Source organism: Lissotriton helveticus, chromosome 9, assembly GCF_964261635.1.
Source record: "Lissotriton helveticus chromosome 9, aLisHel1.1, whole genome shotgun sequence".
Taxonomy (NCBI): Eukaryota; Metazoa; Chordata; class Amphibia; order Caudata; family Salamandridae; genus Lissotriton; species Lissotriton helveticus.
This window is the reverse complement of record NC_136070.1, coordinates 630,736,617-630,755,637: the sequence shown is the minus strand read 5'-3', so window position 1 is coordinate 630,755,637 and position 19,021 is coordinate 630,736,617. Positions and strand designations below refer to the sequence as shown.

At 46.3% G+C, this 19,021-nt stretch overlaps 2 protein-coding genes across 3 annotated transcripts in view; one reads left to right on the top strand and one right to left on the bottom strand.

The window, feature by feature from the left end:
* Nucleotides 1-17,331, bottom strand: part of EIF1AD (eukaryotic translation initiation factor 1A domain containing) — a 450,589-nt gene extending 433,258 nt beyond the window's left edge. Inside the window, exon 1 of one of the 2 annotated variants that reach the window (XM_078660692.1) lies at nucleotides 17,254-17,331. The gene's annotated coding sequence lies outside the window, so the exon portion shown is untranslated. Of the gene's footprint in view, nucleotides 1-16,679; nucleotides 16,834-17,253 lie in introns of those variants that run through there. The other variant, XM_078660691.1, reaches the window with a different exon arrangement.
* Nucleotides 17,332-17,367: 36 nt separating this feature from the next.
* BANF1 (barrier to autointegration nuclear assembly factor 1) overlaps nucleotides 17,368-19,021 on the top strand; it is a 69,257-nt gene continuing 67,603 nt past the window's right edge. The window contains exon 1 of the mRNA XM_078660693.1: nucleotides 17,368-17,503. The gene's annotated coding sequence lies outside the window, so the exon portion shown is untranslated. The remainder of the gene's footprint in view (nucleotides 17,504-19,021) is intronic.

Sequence of the window (19,021 nt, the reverse complement as noted above, 5' to 3'; positions counted from 1 at the left end):
TTGTGGGTCAATGGGTCTGAAGATCAACACCGATAAAACCAAGTTCCTTGTATTGATCCCTCCCAGTAAACTGGGACGTCCCCAGCGCTTAATACGGTCCCCTTGGAAAGAGTCAAAGAATTTGACTACCTCGGTATTCGGCTACTGGACACTATGAAGTGGGATAGTCACCTTAATAAAATGCTCCTGAGCCACAAAAGGGTGGTGGGGGCTCTCCTCAAAGAACAGAGGGCATCATCGATGAAACCCATCGCCCCAGTGCTAGACATGTATGCTGCTAGAGGCGTTAGTGCGGCGCTCTATGGAGCAGAGCTCTGGGGCGCCCTGGATGTGAGCAAGTTGGCTCTTTCTGAGAATAGGTTTCTTAGGGATCTGATGTCCCTCCCCAATAGCACTCCCATTCTTCCCTTGTTGCTGGACATGGGCTGTCGCTCCATTCAAGATCAGGCTAGGCTGCGTCCCCTCCTTCTGTGGGCTCGCCTATGGAGGGTGCCGGAACTTGCTAGCTATGCCGAGGGGCTAAGGGAGATACTAGACATGTCTGGCTGGGCAAAAATAAGGTGGCTAAGGGATGTGAAAAGTCTGTTGGTCGAGCTCGGGCTGGAAGGGGCTTGGCAATCTCGGTCTGCTCCACCCAAGGCAGCCCTGAAGAACTTATACTGGACTTGGGTAATGAATAAGAGAAACACCGAGCTCAGCTTGTGCCGGACTTCAAGGGACTTTCTGCTTGTAAAGGATGTGGCACTCCGGGAACTCTACTTGGACAATATTTCGATCTCCAGGGAGAGGGCCTTGTTTTTTAAATTCAGAATTGGCATGCTACCGGTGAGAGATTTGACTGCACGGTGGAAACCTCCAGCTCAAACCACCCTTTTTTGTCCTTTCTGTCCACTAGCCAGCGACGATTCCACACCTCTTGTTCGAATGTCCTGCCTATAAAGTGCCCCGAGGTTGGTGGTAAAAGCCACTATGTAGGGAGTTGAGAACTCGACAATGTAGTGTGACCTTGCGAATTTTAAGATCCGATACCCGGCCGCTGTATGTTTGTGTCCTATCCAAATATATAAGCTGGGCATGGTTGATTAGGTCAAAGCGGCTTTCCCAGATTATTTAATTTTGGTCACTTTTGGTACCTTCTTAGTCAATTTATTACCACCATCTATGATGTCAGAAGAATACAAGTTTTGTATGGCTTGGTTTTTATCCTTTTAATGTTTTTTAAATAATTGTGATATTTCTGTATTGCTTTTAAAAATATTCTATTATCGAAATAAAGCCAACTTGACTGACTGACTGGCTTAAACTGTACCTTTAATCCACAATTGGCACCCCTTTAGGATTCCTGTAAGTCTCTAGTAAATGTTGCCACTGGTACCTGCGACCTTGGACCTAAAGAGGGTCCCTATGAGCTGCAGCACACATTGTGCCACTTTAAGGGACCCCTCACCCAAGCTCATGCAAAGTGCCATTGCAGCCTGAGTGTCTTGGTGCAGAGAAAATGAAAGAGTCGACATGGCAACACCCATGCATGCCATGCCATGCCTACCCGGCACTGCATGTGGTATAGGTAAGTCACCCCTACAGCGGGCCTAATAGCTCTAAGGAAGGGTGCATTACACCCATGAGTGGGAATATCTGCATGAGTGGATATGCCTGGGTGTCATCCAAGTTCACCCTTAGATACCACCAGAAGCCACATAGAGTACATGGGCTGGTTACTCGTCATTAAGAGTTTTCCAGCTACTTGGTGGCTTTGATGTACCCCAAGGTGTTTGGTACCAAACACCTAGTCTTAATAAATCCATACTGATGCCAGTGCTGGATTTATTATTGAATGCACCCAGAGAGCACCTTAGAGGTGCCCCCTGAAACCCTACTGATTACTAGTGTGTTGACTGACCGGTAAAGGCCAGCCTGCCACCACAGACAGGTTTCTGACCTCCTGAGGTGAGAGCCTTTGCTTTCGAAGGCCAGGAACAAAGCCTGCTCTGGGAAGAGGTGTTCACACCTCCTCCACTTAGTTAGGATGTGCATTGCAGGGCGGGAAGCATCAAAGGCCCTGCCGCCTTTGTTATGGGTCATGTTTCTCCAGATAGTGGAGATGTCCATCTACCTGTCCCGGCCCCACTTTTTGGCGGCAAGACAGGTGGGAAAATTAATAAGATTAGGAGGTGTGCCCACAATCAGCCAGCACCAACCCTAACCGAGGGCCCGCTGATGTGGATGCCACTTATAAATTCCTCCATCTTATTTTGGACGCAATTAACATTCTAGGGTCAGAGTTATGCCCACTTCCCATAGGACATGGTCATATACAGGGCGAAGACAGCCTAAAGGTAGGTAGCCCATTGGCTATGTCCATCACTCCCCATAATGCCCCTCAATTGAGTATTTAAGTGGCACCCCTGAACCCAAGAACTGATCTGATGGATCAAGAAAAGAAGGACAAAGAAGAGTCACTACCTCAGCAGACTAGTGAACTTTGGCACGAAACCCTGCCCATCCTCTGCCTTCTCTTGACAATTGCGACACATTGACTTATCCCGAGAGCTGGATATCTACCAAAGCCATGGGTAGCCCGACAGCACTTCGAAAATCAAGTCAAATCAAGTTAAAATTTATATAGCGCACTACTCACCCGGAGGGTCTCAAGGCGCTTGAGGGGGGGGGGGGTTGTTACTTATCAAATAGCCAAGTTTTGAGTTGTTTTCTGAAGGAGAGGTGGTTCTGAGTAAGGTGGAGGTGGGTGGGGAGAGAGTTCCAGGTTTTGGCCGCCAGGTAGGAGAAAGATCTTCCTCCCATGGTGGTTTTACGGATACGTGGAATTGTGGCGAAGGCTTGATTGGACGATCGTAGTTGGCGGGTGGGGGTGTAAAAGGTCAGGCGCGTGTTGAGGTATTTGGGTCCTAGGTCGTAGAGGGCTTTGTGTGCGTGGGTGAGAAGACGGAACGTTATTCTCTTGTTGACGGGGAGCCAATGAAGGTCTCTCAGATGACCGGAAATGTGGTCGTGGCGGGGTATGTCTAGGATGAGTCTGGCGGAGGCGTTCTGAATGCGTTGGAGTTTTTTCTGTAATTTGGCTGTGGTTCCAGCGTAGAGGGTGTTTCCGTAGTCCAGTCGGCTTGTGACAAGTGCTTGAGTGACTGTCTTTCTTGTTTCGGTGGGGATCCATCGGAAGATCTTTTTGAGCATGCGTAGGATGTTAAAGCATGGTGATGAGATGGCGTTGACTTGTCTGGTCATCGAGAGGGAGGAGTCTAGAATGAATCCCAGGTTGCGAGCATGGTCCGTTGGTTTGGGCGCGCTGCCTAGGGCTGGTGGCCACCATGAGTCGTCCCAAGCGGAGGGTGATGATCCTAGGATGAGGACTTCCGTCTTGTCTGAATTTAGTTTTAAGCGGCTGTTCTTCATCCATTCGGCTACGTCTTTCATCCCTTCGTGTAGGTTGGTTTTGGCAGTGTTTGGGTCTTTGGTGAGGGAGAGGATCAGCTGTGTGTCATCAGCGTAGGAGATGATGTTGAGGTTGTGTTGGCGTGCGATGGATGCGAGGGGGCGCATGTAGACGTTGAAGAGAGTGGGGCTGAGCGAGGAGCCTTGGGGAACGCCGCAGATTACTTCGGTGGCCTCTGATCTGAAAGGGGGGAGGCGGACTCTCTGGGTTCTTCCGGTGAGGAACGATATGATCCAATCCAATGCTTTTCCTTGTATTCCGATGTTGTTGAGGCGTTGTACAAGGGTGCTATGACAGACCGTGTCAAACGCTGCGGAGAGGTCCAGGAGGATGAGGGCAGCTGTTTCTCCGTTGTCGAGTAGTGATCGGATGTCGTCTGTGGCTGCGATGAGGGCGGTCTCGGTGCTGTGTTTGGCTCGGAAACCGGACTGTGAGGGGTCGAGGGAGCCGTTAGACTCGAGGAAAGCGGCGAGCTGATTGTTGACGGCCTTCTCTATGACTTTGGCAGGGAAAGGGAGGAGCGAGATGGGGCGGTAGTTCTTAAGTTCAGTGGGGTCTGCTGTAGGTTTCTTCAGGAGGGCACTGAGTTCGGCATGTTTCCAGCTTTCCGGGAAGGTAGCGGTGTTGAGGGAGCAGTTGATGATATTCCGGAGGTGGGATGCGATGATGGAGTCGGCCTTGTTGAAGATGTGGTGGGGGCATGGGTCGGTTGGTGATCCGGAGTGAATGGAGTTCATCAAGCGGATGGTGTCTTCGGTGCTGATCGGGTTCCAGGCGTCAAGGGTGGTGGTGGGGGGCTTCAGTTCGGTGGTAAGGGGGGTGGACTGGTCGCAGAAGCGGTTATGTATGTCAGCGATTTTACTGTGGAAGAACGAGGCTAGAGAGTCGCAGAGGCCTTGAGAGGGAGTGATGTCGTTGGTGTCGGCGCTGGGATTGGTAAGCTCTTTGACGATGCTGAAGAGTTCCTTGCTGTTGTGGGCGTTGTTGTCGAGTCGCTCCTTGAATGCTGATTTCTTGGTGGATCGGATCAGCTGGTGGTGTTTGCGGGTGGCCTCCTTGAGGGCGGTCATGTTGTCTGTGGTGGGGTTTCTTCGCCAGGCTTTCTCGAGGGTGCGGCATTTCTTTTTGGAGTTCTTGAGGTCGTCATTGAACCAAGAGGCTTTTTTGCTGCCTGGCTTGTTGTGTTGCTTTTTCAGGGGAGCTAATTCGTCGGCGCAGTGGGTGATCCATTGTGCGAGATTGATGGCTGCTTGAGTTTGGTCCGATGATTTGGCGAGAGGGTTTTGGTATAGCGATGTGGTGAGCTGGTCGGTGGTAAGTTTGTTCCAGTTTCTGCGGGGGACTTGTTGTGGGTGGTGGTGGGTCGTGGTCTTTCTGAAGTTGAAATGTACGCAGCTGTGGTCCGTCCAGTGGAGTCCTGTGGCGTGATTGAAGGAGACGTGCTTGCTGGAGGAGAAGATCGGGTCGAGCGTGTGTCCGGCGTAGTGGGTGGGGGTATTCACCAGTTGTTGGAGTCCGAGATTGGAGAGGTTGTCCTGAAGGGTGATGGTATTGCTGTCGTCGTTCTTTTCCAGGTGGAAGTTGAGGTCCCCTAGGAGAATGTATTCCTCGGAGGGGAGGGCGTGTGGGCTGATTAAGTCAGTGATGTCTTCGCAGAATTGTGTGCGGGGTCCTGGTGGTCTGTAGATGAGGGTGCCTCTAAGTGTGGTTTTGGGGTCGGTGTGTATCTGGAAGTGGAGGTGTTCGGCGGCTGTGAGGGTGTCGTCGGAGCTGGTCGTGATGCGGATGGGTATGGCGATGTCGGGCACTGATGAGGCGTTCATCCAAGTTTCTGTAAGAAAGGCGATGTCCGGCGTGGTGTTGTCTAGTAGGTTCCATAGTTCAATGGCGTGTCTGTGGATCAAGCGGGTGTTGAGCAGGATGCACTTCAGGTGGTTGTTGTCGGAGCTCTGTTTGGCGTTTGTGGATTTAGTGTGGGTCTTGAAGCAGTCGAACTTGCAGGATTGGCAGGTGAAGGGTCCATGCGTGCGTCCTGGGGCGACTTGGTGACAGTCGGGGAGACGGCCGGTGTTGAGTGGAGAGAGGGTTGCGACGTCGTACATTAGGCGGGTGAAGTGGATTTTGCGGGGGGCAGGGGGTCTGGCGCTGGGAGCGGTCCAGGCGCGGACGGGCGTAGACAGGCTTACCTTTGGCGCACCTTCGGCGCGCATAGGGCACGTCCGCTGCGCGTGGACGCTGCGCGTATGTTGCTCTGACATAAGTGGATAGTGGAGGGGGGCGGAGCGAGGGAGGAGCTGCTGGGAGGCGGGAGCGGGGTGGCGAGTGGGTAGGGTCAGTAGGAGCTGGAGGGAGCGGGGGTGGGGCCGCGGGGGAGCAGCGGCGTGGACGGGCTGAGGGCACAACAACAATGCTGGGCGAGATCACTGGCAGAAAGGAGGTCGTGGGCACAAAAAACAATCACTGGCACAATCAATGGCACAGAATGCGGTCGCAGGCACAAATATCTGGCACAATTGTAATCAATGCAGGCAACGATACCAGGCACAATGCAGGTCGCTGGCACAGATAGCAGGGCAGAATGCCGGTCGCTGGCACAGATAGCAGGTCGCTGGCACCGATAGCAGGGCAGAGTGCAGGTCGCTGGCACAGATGGCTGGGACGAGCTGCGAGTGGAGCGACCAGTTCTGACTGGAGTCACCTACAGTCTCCCTTGGAGTAGAGGAGTTACTCCCCTGCAGTCCGCAGGCACCGACAAGCAGAATCCAGTCCAACGTTTTTCAGCTCCCCGGCCCACCCGACGCCGCAGGCGACCAGGAGAACATAATCATGCTCTGGAAGATCAGATCTGTCTCTCTACTGAGTGTGAAGACACCAGGACCAACTAGAGCCGTGCAGCACCAACCCCTGGGGTACTGGACACACTGCACCAAACAACAGTGAGAGTCCAGTCTGGATTCGCACTGCACCAGAACCAAGCAGCTGTTAAGGGACATCTGCATCACTGAGTCCCACTTTGTGAGTGGCACAGCTGCCTTGTCTGTTTGTCCCCGACCGCAAAGATCATCTTTGCGCACCCAGCCCAGCTGACCTATCCACACTGCACCCGAGCCACCTGGCTCGGGTCCTGATGGACTGGCTGTGCTCCCTTGCTCCAAGAACCCTTGTGACCCAAGCCCCCCGTTTGGGAGCTCTCTGACTTCATCCCAAGTCCCCCTGTGCCGCCTGTTTTTTGGGTGCATCCCCCCCACCCCCTTCAACATAGCACACCAGCTACCAACATCACCAGAACCTCACTCCCAGCAGAGCACGCCCATTCCCGAAGAACTGCAAGTAGTGCCATGGACCTAGGCCCACTACATCTCCAAAGCCCGAAGGTGAATCCCAAAACAGACTGTACCTACGTTTATGCATCTTTGACTTTTCCTTTCATAGAATTGCATTATATGTCGAAGTGCACAGGTTTGAACGTACAACTTACCTGTGAATATTGCTATTGAAAACAGTACTTACCTTTGAATTAACCCCTTCGCAGCGGGGGTAATTCCCCCGCTGTGCTGGGGGGCGGGGGTCGCTCATGACGATCTCAGCTCGTCATGAGGCACGGTGCTCGTGTGCTCATGACGAGCTGAGCTCGTCATGACCACACCCGTTTCCGTGGAACTTTCAGCACAGCAGGGAAATTATCCCCGCGTGTGAGCGTTCCACGGCTCATGGCGAGCTCAGCTCGTCATGAGCACCTGAGCACCGTGCCTCATGACGAGCTGAGCTCATCATGAGCACTTAAGGTGTTAAGTTCTTGGTTTTGAAATATATATAATAAGCAATTGCAATGCAATAGGTCTCGCATTTGTGAGAGTTAGAGCTATTGGTGTTGTAAATGATAATGTATTTTACCCATGTGCTTTTGCTTGGAATGTTGTTGAAGTATGTGGTGTGGAGTGAAATTATTTGGGTTGGATTGACATTATTAGTTGTGGAATTGCGTGGGGTGGTTTTGTGTGGTGTGTAGTGTATTTGTGTAGTGGAATTATGTGGCATGATGAATAGTTAGGGGTGATAGGTGCAGAGAATTTATAGACAGGAAGACAGAAAGAGATAGGTAATTTGTACACAGAGTGGTGAATGAACTCCAGATAAAGGAGCGGAAAGAGTGTGTGTGAAAGAGAGGAAGAGGAGGGAGAGGCTATATATGTACACGACATCGTAAGAGGATGAGGAGAGCGTGGGATCGAGGACGAAAACACTAAAAAGGCACAGGTAAGATATTGTACTTGAAGACCTTAAGTGAACCATATGAGAGAGGCAGGAAGAGTGCGTGAGAGATAGCATGAAAGAGAGCGAGAGAGAGACTATTGAGAGGGGCACCCAAGTGGGTGGAGGGCAAAAGGTGGACTAGTGCACAGCCTGAGGAGGTACAGGAAGTCAGCATGTGTGAACAGGCAGTACAGAAAGGAGATAGGGAGTAAGGGAGGGATGAGAGGGGGAAGTGGGATTGCTGGATGAGAAGGGGTAGAGGCATTGTGAGGGAGTGATGAGAAGGGCAGTGGGTGTGTTGTAGAGAGATGATAGGTTTGGTGGAAGTGCAAGGGAGAGATGGGTTGTATTGGAATTGTTTGTAGTGGAATTGTGTGTTATGGAATTGAGTCGTGTGGAGTTCTGTAGTGGAAATATATTGCATGGTGTGCTGTAGAATTGGGTGGATAGTAAATAAATAGTATTAAGTGTAATTGAATGATGTATTGTTAGATCGCAAGTTATAGAGCTAATTATATAGGATTTATTGTTTGTTGGGTATTGGTAAGTTGTGGAGTTGAATTATGTGATGTGCTGTGAATTTTTGTGGTATGATGTGGGGATCTGTGGTGTGTATTGGAGGTATGTGGTGTGTATATTGGGTGAAATACTTTTTGTAATGTATGTTTTACCCTACATTATGTATTTTACATGTCTGAAGTTTGTTGTGTTGTCTACACATAGGAATTTGTGCTGGAGAATGTACAACGAGTACAAATCCTAAGCTAGGTACTACTGGCTCTCTTTTGTGCCATTTTGCAAAGCTGAACACCATGCAGAATATAAATAATTATTGAGAGGATAAAGAAGACATCAAATGGGATTCTTCCACTTCCATAAATGTATACTAGAATGATGAAATGTGTTTCCAAAGACTGGCATAGATGTTCACCTAATCAGCTTTACAAATGTAGGTGTGTGCAGTGCTCACTCTGTCCTAGTGCCCTAATTATGTCATACTGCCAATTAAAATTAAGTTCCTGACTTTTTTTCTTATAGGCAGTCATTTAAAGGTTAAACAGCCCAGTGGTTGACAAAAAGATGTAGTGTGATAGCTTTTCAAATAAGAATGCCAGCATCTCATTACTAATGAGCTAGCATTAAAACTCCTTAAACATATGAGCACGCTAAAGAGATATTTACCAGAACAATGAAGGCAGTGAAATGTGAAGTGTCTGAAGAGACACTGAGAAAAAAAACCAATGTGCGGCCACCCCTCTTTCTGAGCTAAACCTTGGCCTAACAGTTGGGGTGAATTAGGTGGAGAGCCAGAAATGGGTCATGCGTTGAATAAGTGCAGCACATGCTGTGGGTGCTGTCCCATGAGGGCCACCAGTAACACACAGCCACATATAATACTGCACACATGTGGAGGGATAGAAGAGGAAACCGCAGAAAAACACTTTCTAGTGACCCCAATTATGTCACATTGCCAATTTGCAAAATTATGAAATGCAAAAATAAAATTAAGTTCCTGTCTTTTTTTTGTAGGAAGTTGGTCAAAGGTTAAACAGTCCAGTAGGTGACAGGAAAATATATAGCCCGATTGCTCTATATAAAACTCAGATGGAAAAAAAGCTAACTAGACCCGAAGGTTTCAGTGCACTTTCCAGGAGCACCACTTGCGTTACAGAACGACACATTCATTTTTGCTAGACTTTGGGAGATTAAATGATTTGCCCCGAATTACAGGATGTTGAGCATCATTGCCGAGACTCGAACCCGTTTCCCCCATCTTCGAAGTCAACCGTTCTAGCCATTAGGCCACATGCTCTCCCCTCTCTTGAGAGCACTAGGGTAATCTCAATAATCAACTATAAACTGTCAAACTTGACAAACAACTATGTTCAGGTGTAGCGAACAACCAACTGTAAAACACTTCAAGTCTCGTAAGTAGTAAGCGCTATAGAAATGCAATAATGATACACATCTTGATTATACACGGGACGCACTTAGTTAACTAAAATAGGCAGGGTCAGCTCTTCTCAAAATTGTAATTGGCTTTGACGGCCAGATGCACAATTCTGCAGCCTATTTTAATACTATAGTATGTGCTTAGATTTGAGTGGCAGGACACATAGCACTACTGAGAAGTAGAGAAGGGAACTTAATAACGCAATGAAACGACATGAATTATGCTATGTGGACATTTTGCCACGGAACAGACTTTGAAGTTATCGTGTATGAACTCATAAACTTAAAAAGGCATATGTAGTCGGGCTTGGCAGGCGAATTGCATCTAGAGCACGAGGGGGGCAGCCACAAGGAAACTTGGTCCGGGAACTGGCATGAACGTCAGGTTAAAAGGATGGGTGGTTAATGATTTAGATCAAAGAGTATTTTGGATGTGAAACGCCAGGGACAGATTAAGATGAAAGGATGCTCTTCGGATCAGTAACAGAACTTAAAACCACATTCCTGATGGGTAAAAAAAAGACCTTCAAACATATAAAAAGGAAAGCTTGGAATTGTTGGGTAACATGCTAAAATACAACCTATGCTAAAAAGTCAATTGGTCATAACCACTGATCCGAATTCTAAAGGCGCATGCACCGCTACGTAGCGAACGAGAAACAAAAAAACACCTGCCGGACCTGCCACGATAAAAAAAACTGCGGTAACGTGCTGCATAATGCCAGACTGTACCTAATAGCAGGAACAATAAGACCCACTGGAAGACGGCGGTGGTCTGGAGCCTGCGGGACAAGGGGATGTTCAAGGGGGCAAACTCGATCTTCATAATGTGGGGCTCCTGTGAGGGGAGACTCCGGCCAGGGTGCACAGCTCGTGATGCCTTTTCTTCTTGCGCGGCAAGCACCTCTCGCTGCTCCTTTCAAGGAAGAACTTTTACGCAGGAGACGTATCGAAGCAGTCAAACGTTCCACCCACTGCCCTTGCCATTCCGTGCGTGCCCCCAACTTTCACAATTCAGGCGTTGCGGGCTGGCGTAGCCACGCCCAAGGGTGTGTCCGAGAGCAAAACCGAGAATATCTTTGTTCCCTGTGTATGGGATTCTCAGGAATACTAAATGTTTTGACAGTAGTGCTTACCCGCACAAAAAAATATTTGCAATGCTATATGTCTTGCATGTAAATGCAAGACATATACAAACGGCCGCACTATTGAGGCTGCACTTTGCAAGTGAAAGCGGGCTTGCGCGCTCAATATAAGCGAAGCGTGTGCCTAGGAGAAGCTCAATAAAGGAACAAGCAAAGAAAGGACTGTAATTACGTAAACTAAAGACGTGACTTCCTTCCTGAGACAGAGTGCAGGAGAAGCTCGTAACTGCCAGAGAAGGGAATGAAAAAACAAAGTGCCTACACCTAGTAATGAAGGAGAGTGTCACGCCGCCAGTAAACCATCCAGTCCGGGTGGGCGGGGCTAAAACTGGAAAGGGTGCTAACCAGGCGGGACTAAAAAGCCTCACTTACAATGTGAAGCCAGTGTTTAGCATTGGAGGATGACACAAGCCAATAGAAACAGGGGGCGGAGCCTACACTCCACTTCTGAAAGTGAATTGATTACAAGAAGCCTCGTAGAGTGAGCACCACGCATGAGCTGCAACGCAGGGCTGCGAGACCTAAAAAGAAGTGTTATTTTCCTATTTTGGTCTGAGATTTATTTTTTGAGTGTGTGCCTCATTTATTGCCTCCGAGTGTAACAAATGCTTAGCACTACCCACTGATACACCCAACTGCTTGCCTACACTACCACAAAAGAGAGCGTTAGTACTATCTAATTTAGCCTCTGTAAACCGGTGAGGGACCCACTGGACTCTCTGCACAGTGTACTTCTTTTTAGTACACTATAAAGAGAGACAGCTTCCTACACTGATCCAGAGTGAAGCCTAGCTGCTGAGGGTGCCAACCCTGGCCTCAATATAATTTTCTCCACATGCTGCGTATTTCGAGAAGTCAAATCAAGCAACAGGTCACCCTTCAATAGGAAAGCCTTCCAGTCATTTTTAAAGTTCATGCTTCCACCCTTACAAAATGACTTTGTTGCCATAAAAAATGGAACTGTAAGATTCAGGGTAACCCTAAAAAAGGATATACATTGTCAAGATGACTCATGAGCCTATTCTCAAATTCTTGTGCCAAACCATAAAAGACAACAGGGACACTGCCCCCATAACACCATGGGAAAATCTACTAAGGAGCTTTTGTTTGGTCGCATCCCTAAATTCTGTGAGAGTGAAGATATACTGAATCATGAGCATGAAGAATGTATTGACAAAAGGAGGTGAGCCAAGAAGTCATAAATTTGCCAAGAGAACAAGGCACTTGCCTGATCAAAAGGCTTACACAAAAATGACTCCCCATGCAAACCTAAGTCTGCTCTGGCAATTAATGACAAGAGATCCATGTTTACAGTGTGGAAACAACAACATTATGACATGCAGTTCTTTACATTTCTACACTCAGAGCGCAGACCTCTGTTTCCAGTTATCACAAGAAAAGAACCTTCCGGATTAATCGGCGCCTGTGGAAGACAGAGTATCTGATCGCTCACAGAAGCACTTGCCACCATTAGCCTTTCTGCTCTAAACATACCCATTAACACCCATTAACAATTAATGCATATCAGGCCATTCACCTGCAATGTCCTTCACTGATTCTACGCCTACCTTCCAACCAACACCAGTTTGTTCCCATGAACACTTCCAGGTCACGAAAGATCCCTATCACATGTGGCGTCTCCCAGGGTTCCATACGTTCTCCTGTCATCTTCAACCTTTACATGGAGCTTTTTGGTGCTCTATTCACAGATAACAGCATCAATATGCAGATGATACACAACTTCACATGAAAGTATTTTCTGTTTCAGACATCCAACGCCTCAAACACTGCGTGTTGATGTTCAGACCTGGACGGCCGAAACTTAACCCAACCAGGAGAACATTCCCATTTTGTGCCAAGATTAACAGGGTACAAACATGGCTCAATGACATGAACCATGGCAGATTAAAAACCCTAATCTCGCTGAATACCTTCTCACTTGGATTCCCCCAGGAGACCAACCTATCTCTCAAGGAACACATTACCAAAAAAAACAAAGACCGCCTGGTACCAGCTCTCTTCCAAAGAAAGTCAAACCTTTTCTTCCCAAAAGTGACTTCAGACTGCTGCTCAAGCCCTTTTACTCACATCTGGATGGTAGTAATGCCCTGCTCCATGGCAGGCATCCGAAACTCCACACTGGAACCCCTTAAAGTCATCCTACACACTACAGCAGTCAGTCAATCCACTTATTCAATTATTTTAAATCATAAAAGTACAAAAGACAAAACACAAACATAGACAATATAACAAAAAATGTTAGCCTAATAATTAAAATACACAGACAATATTTCTGTGCACTTAAATAAAAATACTAACACAATCATACACCTTGTCTCATAAAATTACAATCTTGCTTAGGGAGAAGGTATCTTCAAATTTCTTTGTTTCTTTAGTCTCACAGCAGCTACCAAAAACGATGCAATATTAAAAATATCCCCAGGGTTACACAAAGACTGTAGAAAGACCAATGCCGGTCTTACCTGAGTGAAACCCCTGCCTCTCAGAATGGGCACCAGAAATCTCAAGCGAATACAGGAATAAAAATCACAAAACATCATGAAGTGCAATGTGTTATGAGATGAAAAATTATCACATTTGCAGGGTTCAGCATTAACAGGATTACACCATTCCCGATAATCCCCCAGTGTAAAATGGATCAGATTGAAGCAGAGCCTAATTAGGAGCCAACGATGGTAAGGTTTATTAACTATTGTTAAATAAGGTTCCAAGCTGATTGATGTTTTTAAAAGGTAATGGGCCCTAACTGATGGTTTACATAGCTCCTGTTCTTCTCGTTCCAACATCAAGACCTTATTACAATTCAATTTTACCCACAACACATCCTCCTTACTGATCTTCTCTGGTTCCTCATTAAGTTCTGGCCGTCCTATTTTAATAAACATGCTTTTGACATACAAGAGCCATTTGATTTTTAGGGACTTATCTAACTTCAAACAGTCCCGTACAATCAAGTGATTCAAGGTTAAATCAGGGTTCAACCAGGTTTTGAGCCAACAGAGCAACGGAGCTGTGTACAAAGTATCAGTAACATAGCCTAGCCCTAACTCCTGGTGTATAGCATACGATGGGGTAGATTGTGGTACAGACAGGAGAGTTCGTAGGAATTTGTTTTCAGCTGTCTGTATTCCAACCTGTTCTTTGTAGCCCCAGATAGAGGATCCATAGGCCGCAATAGCCAAACACTTGGCTTTATAAACCTTTAGAATAGCTTCTCTCGGTCTAGCCCCCAATCGCTGTGCAAACCCTAAAAGGGATGAAGAAGCACGTATGACTGCATTCTTTTTAACTTTTTGTTGCATGACCCAGGAAGACCGGTCATCAAAAAGGACTCCCAACCTCAGGTCGAACTTTGGAAAGAAAACATGGACTGGTGCATGTTTCGTGAAAAAACTGTATATGTGGCCCGGGGCTGTCCGCGGAAATGGCAGAGTGTGTGGGGACAGTGGAACGCTTACCGGGGAGATATATGCACTCCCCCAATGATAGATCACATTGATACTCCGATGTCTCCCTAGCCCTACATTCCCTGATTGTAATTTTGATTTATTGTTTGCCCCCATGAATCCCCCCCCCCTACATGTAATGTTGATTTTTATCTTATTCATTGTCTGGTCTCATGCTCGTACCAGCACTCTGTATTTTGTTTATGCCTTGCTTGTTTTTATAATCAATAAAAATAAAAAAATAAATAAAAAAAGGACTCCCAGATAAGTGAAGGAGGACACGGAAGAGACTTCCAATCCATTACAATAAAATGTTTTCCTAACTCTACGACCTACTGTCATAGTATGTGACTTTCCGGTATTCACAATTAAATCCAAGGAATGCATGAAAGTCCCGAAGGCGTCTAGGAGCCGCTGGAAGCCCACTGCTGTACGGGCTAAAAGTACTGCGACATCCACGTATAGGAGAACGGATTAAGCAGTCTCCTACACGCGGGATATCCAAGGCCGCCTCCACAAGCACTTTGTCCAGATCATTAATGTAAAGGGTGAACAGCAGGGGTGCAAGAATGCATCCCTGCCGGACGCCCCTCCCAGAATTAAATGATCTAGTGTAATCACCAGCCGGCGTTATCCTGACCGAGGCTGTAAGATCTTGGTGAAGGTTGGCTAAAAAATAGACTAAGCAAGGGTCGAGACCCTTTTCCAGCAGGATATTACAAAGCTTTGACCGGTTAACCAGGTCAAAAGCGCTGGATAAGTCCATAAAAGCCATCGTCAAGCAGCCCTCCTTGGCCATAGTATATTTGCTTATTAATAAGTGCAAATTTAAACATTGATCCATGGTGCTCCTCCTGCCTCTAAAACCATATTGGATAAAATACCACTCTCATGTACCCAATCAGTAATTTTAGTTAAGATTACCTTTCCCAGGATTTGTACAGCGGAATCAATAAGGGATATCGGCCTATACCACAGAGGATCCCCTCGCTGCCCCTTTTTGAAAATGGGTATAATAATTGATTTTAACCAGGAGGCCGGGAAACCAACTGAGCCCACAGCACTAAAAACATTTGTGAGTATTTTGGCCCAAAATTGAAGGTTACTTTTGTAGAGGTCTGCAGGAACGCCATCTGGTCCTGGTGCTTTATGACTAGCAGTGTCTCTTGTGGCCTGCTCAATTTCCCCATCATTAAACTCAAGCGGGGTGCTGGCTCGATAAAGTGAGAACCAAGGTCTACAGTCCGCAGCCCCCACCGACTCATAAATCACTTCGAAATGGGAAAGCCATTGAGCCTCATCAGTCTCATCCAGGGTCTAAAGAACTATGATTGCATCACCCCCTTCTTATTGGAACTCCATTGGTTCTCCTTGCCAGCTTGCACCATCTTCTAAATTACCTGGATCATTTACAAAGCCAGCACAACCAACACTCAAGATTATTTTGAAGTAAAGCTCGCCATCTCTAGTGGCTCAAGGCACACCAAGAGCCAGGACACCATCACTGCAGACTAAGAAGCATGAAAAAGAGAAAAGACATTATGTCTTTTCCATTTAGGCATCCAGGATCTGGAACAACATTCTCTTATCCATCATGACCGTAACAAAGCTACTCCAATTTAGGAAAGAGTTGAAGACTCACCTCGTTACAGAACAGTACATTACAACGCATTGACGGTTGACAACTGAGTTTACTCACCGAATTTAAACTTGCAGTTGACCATGTACAACGTTGCGCTGACTGTAAGCTAGGTTTGCGTTATAGAAATTCTATATACATATAAACATTAAAGTACAAGAATCAAAAGTCACGTGATGTCACTTCCTGTGGCGAGAATTATGGCGTGCAACTGCACAATCACCAATTAAAACACGAAACAGCAAAAACCTCTTTAGACTGAACATCTAAAACAATACACTAAAAATAAAAAGACTAGAAGTAAATGATGATCAGGTCCACGTAGGTTCTTGTAATAATAATTTTTTATTGAGTAAGATGGTACAAGGTGGAAATTCATAAATATTAAGATAATAAGAATAAGATAAAACCCCACCAGGAGCTGTCACCTTTCAGCTCAGTCCCAAGCTCCCAACTGACGAGCGAAGGACCCAACATTCTAACATGTCATTATGAATAATCACATTCCAAATGATGACAGCAGTGGATAAACTGGAAAGCCAACACTATAACAGATTGAACATCATTTGTCTCAGACTAAAGGTGATATATTTGACACTCAAAAGGCGACTTGGCTGGCCCATAAAGGATTACAGAACAGTTTTACACAGGACATTGCACGTGTCTTGAATAGAGGACACGACCATGTAATTTGAGGCTGTTTATCTTTACTGCTCTATGGAACATATACAGAAATCAAAAAAACTGCTTGGCAACGTGAACAAACTTACCACAGTTAAAATCGGAGTACAACCCTCTTTACACTGTATTCTAAGTTGATAAGCGGAGCCAACTACCAAGTAACCAACTAGCGTGCGCCTTACATTGAGATTTGCGTCCTTCCTGGTATACTTCCTACAGATGCGCAAGAAACTATTAGCTTGCGGCTTCAAGCGAAATCACGTGCTTTGACATTAGTCTATCTAGCAGCAAAGGTAAGACCGCTCTAACACGCGAGCGCCAAAGGACCGCGCAAAAAGGCGGCCATCTTATAATGGTCTGAATCCTTATTAAAATGTTACAAGAAGTTACAATAAATTAGAAATTATTTGCACCTATTTTTGCAAATCCAGAATAAAAGTAAGGGCTCCACTTCTACTTTGAAGCGGACGCCCATAACACGACGGAATACTTATTTTGATTTCCTATTTTTCATCTGTTCGAGTGTGCATTTTATTTATAGACATGCACGCGGGTGCACGCTACAGTCCATGTACGAATCACTGTATTCACTGAGTAATATGATCGGTGTTATTAAAAACGTCTGATATAAACTAGGAAAACTACTTGCAAACTGAAGCATACTTCCGTTCCAGCTAGAGTTGGTTCATTCCAGGGTGGCTGACGCTTTACGCCTCTTCGCGTGTAGAGCTAACCTGCTACTGACGCATTGAATTTTTTAAATCTTCGTTACGGAGAATAAGTTCCAACGGCCTATGCGGGTGACGTCACTGTACGGGTTACACCCGCCTTGCGCAGAGCAGAGTGCGCAAACTCAATTGAAACGGCGACGGAAAGGCTGAAGCGAGGAGCAGTCAACTTGATCACTAAGCGGGTTTGTAAATTCGTTGGTTGCGTTGTTCTGTATGAAGTATTGTGCCGCAGCATGGAATTCCACCGTGAGCTATTGCAGGGAGCTGTGGTGTTTTTAAGGGCAGGGTATGATTGTGTAAGTACTGGCTGGTATGGAAGTCGGAGATGGAAAATGGTTGGGATAGAGTAACCACTCAGGCATTTAGAATTATTGGTATTTAAATGAAGCAGATCGCTCGAATCGGGGATACTGGTTAATTAATTTTCTTAACGTTAGCATAAAATAAATTGGCAATTTAATCTAAAATTCCTTTTGAGATATTAAGTCCTGAAGGTCACGAGTTCTAGACCTGATGAATTTGATCAGTTGGTTATTCATCTGTTGCAAGGACTTGCACGTAACCTGCTAAGCAAATGTGGAAGGTCTCGTGTTCTTGCGAGTATGTTAAAATTAGTTCGGTTTAATATTTCACGCTTGATGTAGGTGAGTACGTAAATGGTAATTGTTTGATTAAATTGCACACGCGGACGGGCGTGGCTTCTGTTTTTTAAGTGCGGGGATACTAAAACACTACATTTTGCATCCTCTCTTGGTTAACTTTGGAAGCTAAGCACAGACTGTACATGGAATTAATTCCCACAATGGGCGCCTGAATCTGACGGTTATGCTTTACACTACAGCTCTGGTTTATTGTGACAGATGACCGACAGCTAGGGTAGACCTGTGGCAAAAGAAACCCATGAAAGAGGCATTTGCAGCTTTGCACGAATTCTCCTCTTTGCTGCTATACTCCATAGACCGAATATGTGTAGGAGACGTGTTTATGTCAAAGCCTATCTGGCTTGAGGGGAAGGCCATGCGATGTAATTCCTGTCACACATCAAAATGTAAATGAACTGTTAAGATATTTCACAATGTCAAAATTGGAAAAGCATAAATGAAGCACGTTTTTTTGTAATTCAGAAATGTGGAAATCAATAGTTTAATATCAAATCAATACACTAGGTGATAGTTTTAATTCTGTGCTGTTTATTTTTATCAGTAAAATAGTATGTTTGCACAAAGGTCATGGTAATTCAGTTGAAGATGTGTTTGAAACAGCAGTGTTCTTTCTACCCCACCATGCATATGCCGCTCTACTCCACTGCTCACTAAACCACTCCACACTGTGCTACTGCACTCTACTCTGCACCATTCCACTCTATACCATTGCTCTCTACCCCACACTACTCTACTGTGCACCACTCAGCTCTGTGCCACTCTGTTCCGCAAAACTACTCTGTGCCATGCCAATGCACCCTACTCTGTACCACTCCACGCCAATCTGCTCTGCACTCTACAATGCTCCACTCTACCCTGATACAATCTACTCCACGTCACTGCACTCTATGCCAATACACTCTACACCTCTTTACTCAAAACCAGTTTGATCTCCACTCTACCCTGATACAATCTACTCCACGTCACTGCACTCTATGCCAATGCACTCTACACCTCTTTACTCAAAACCAGTTTGATCTGTGTTAATCTCCTATGCTC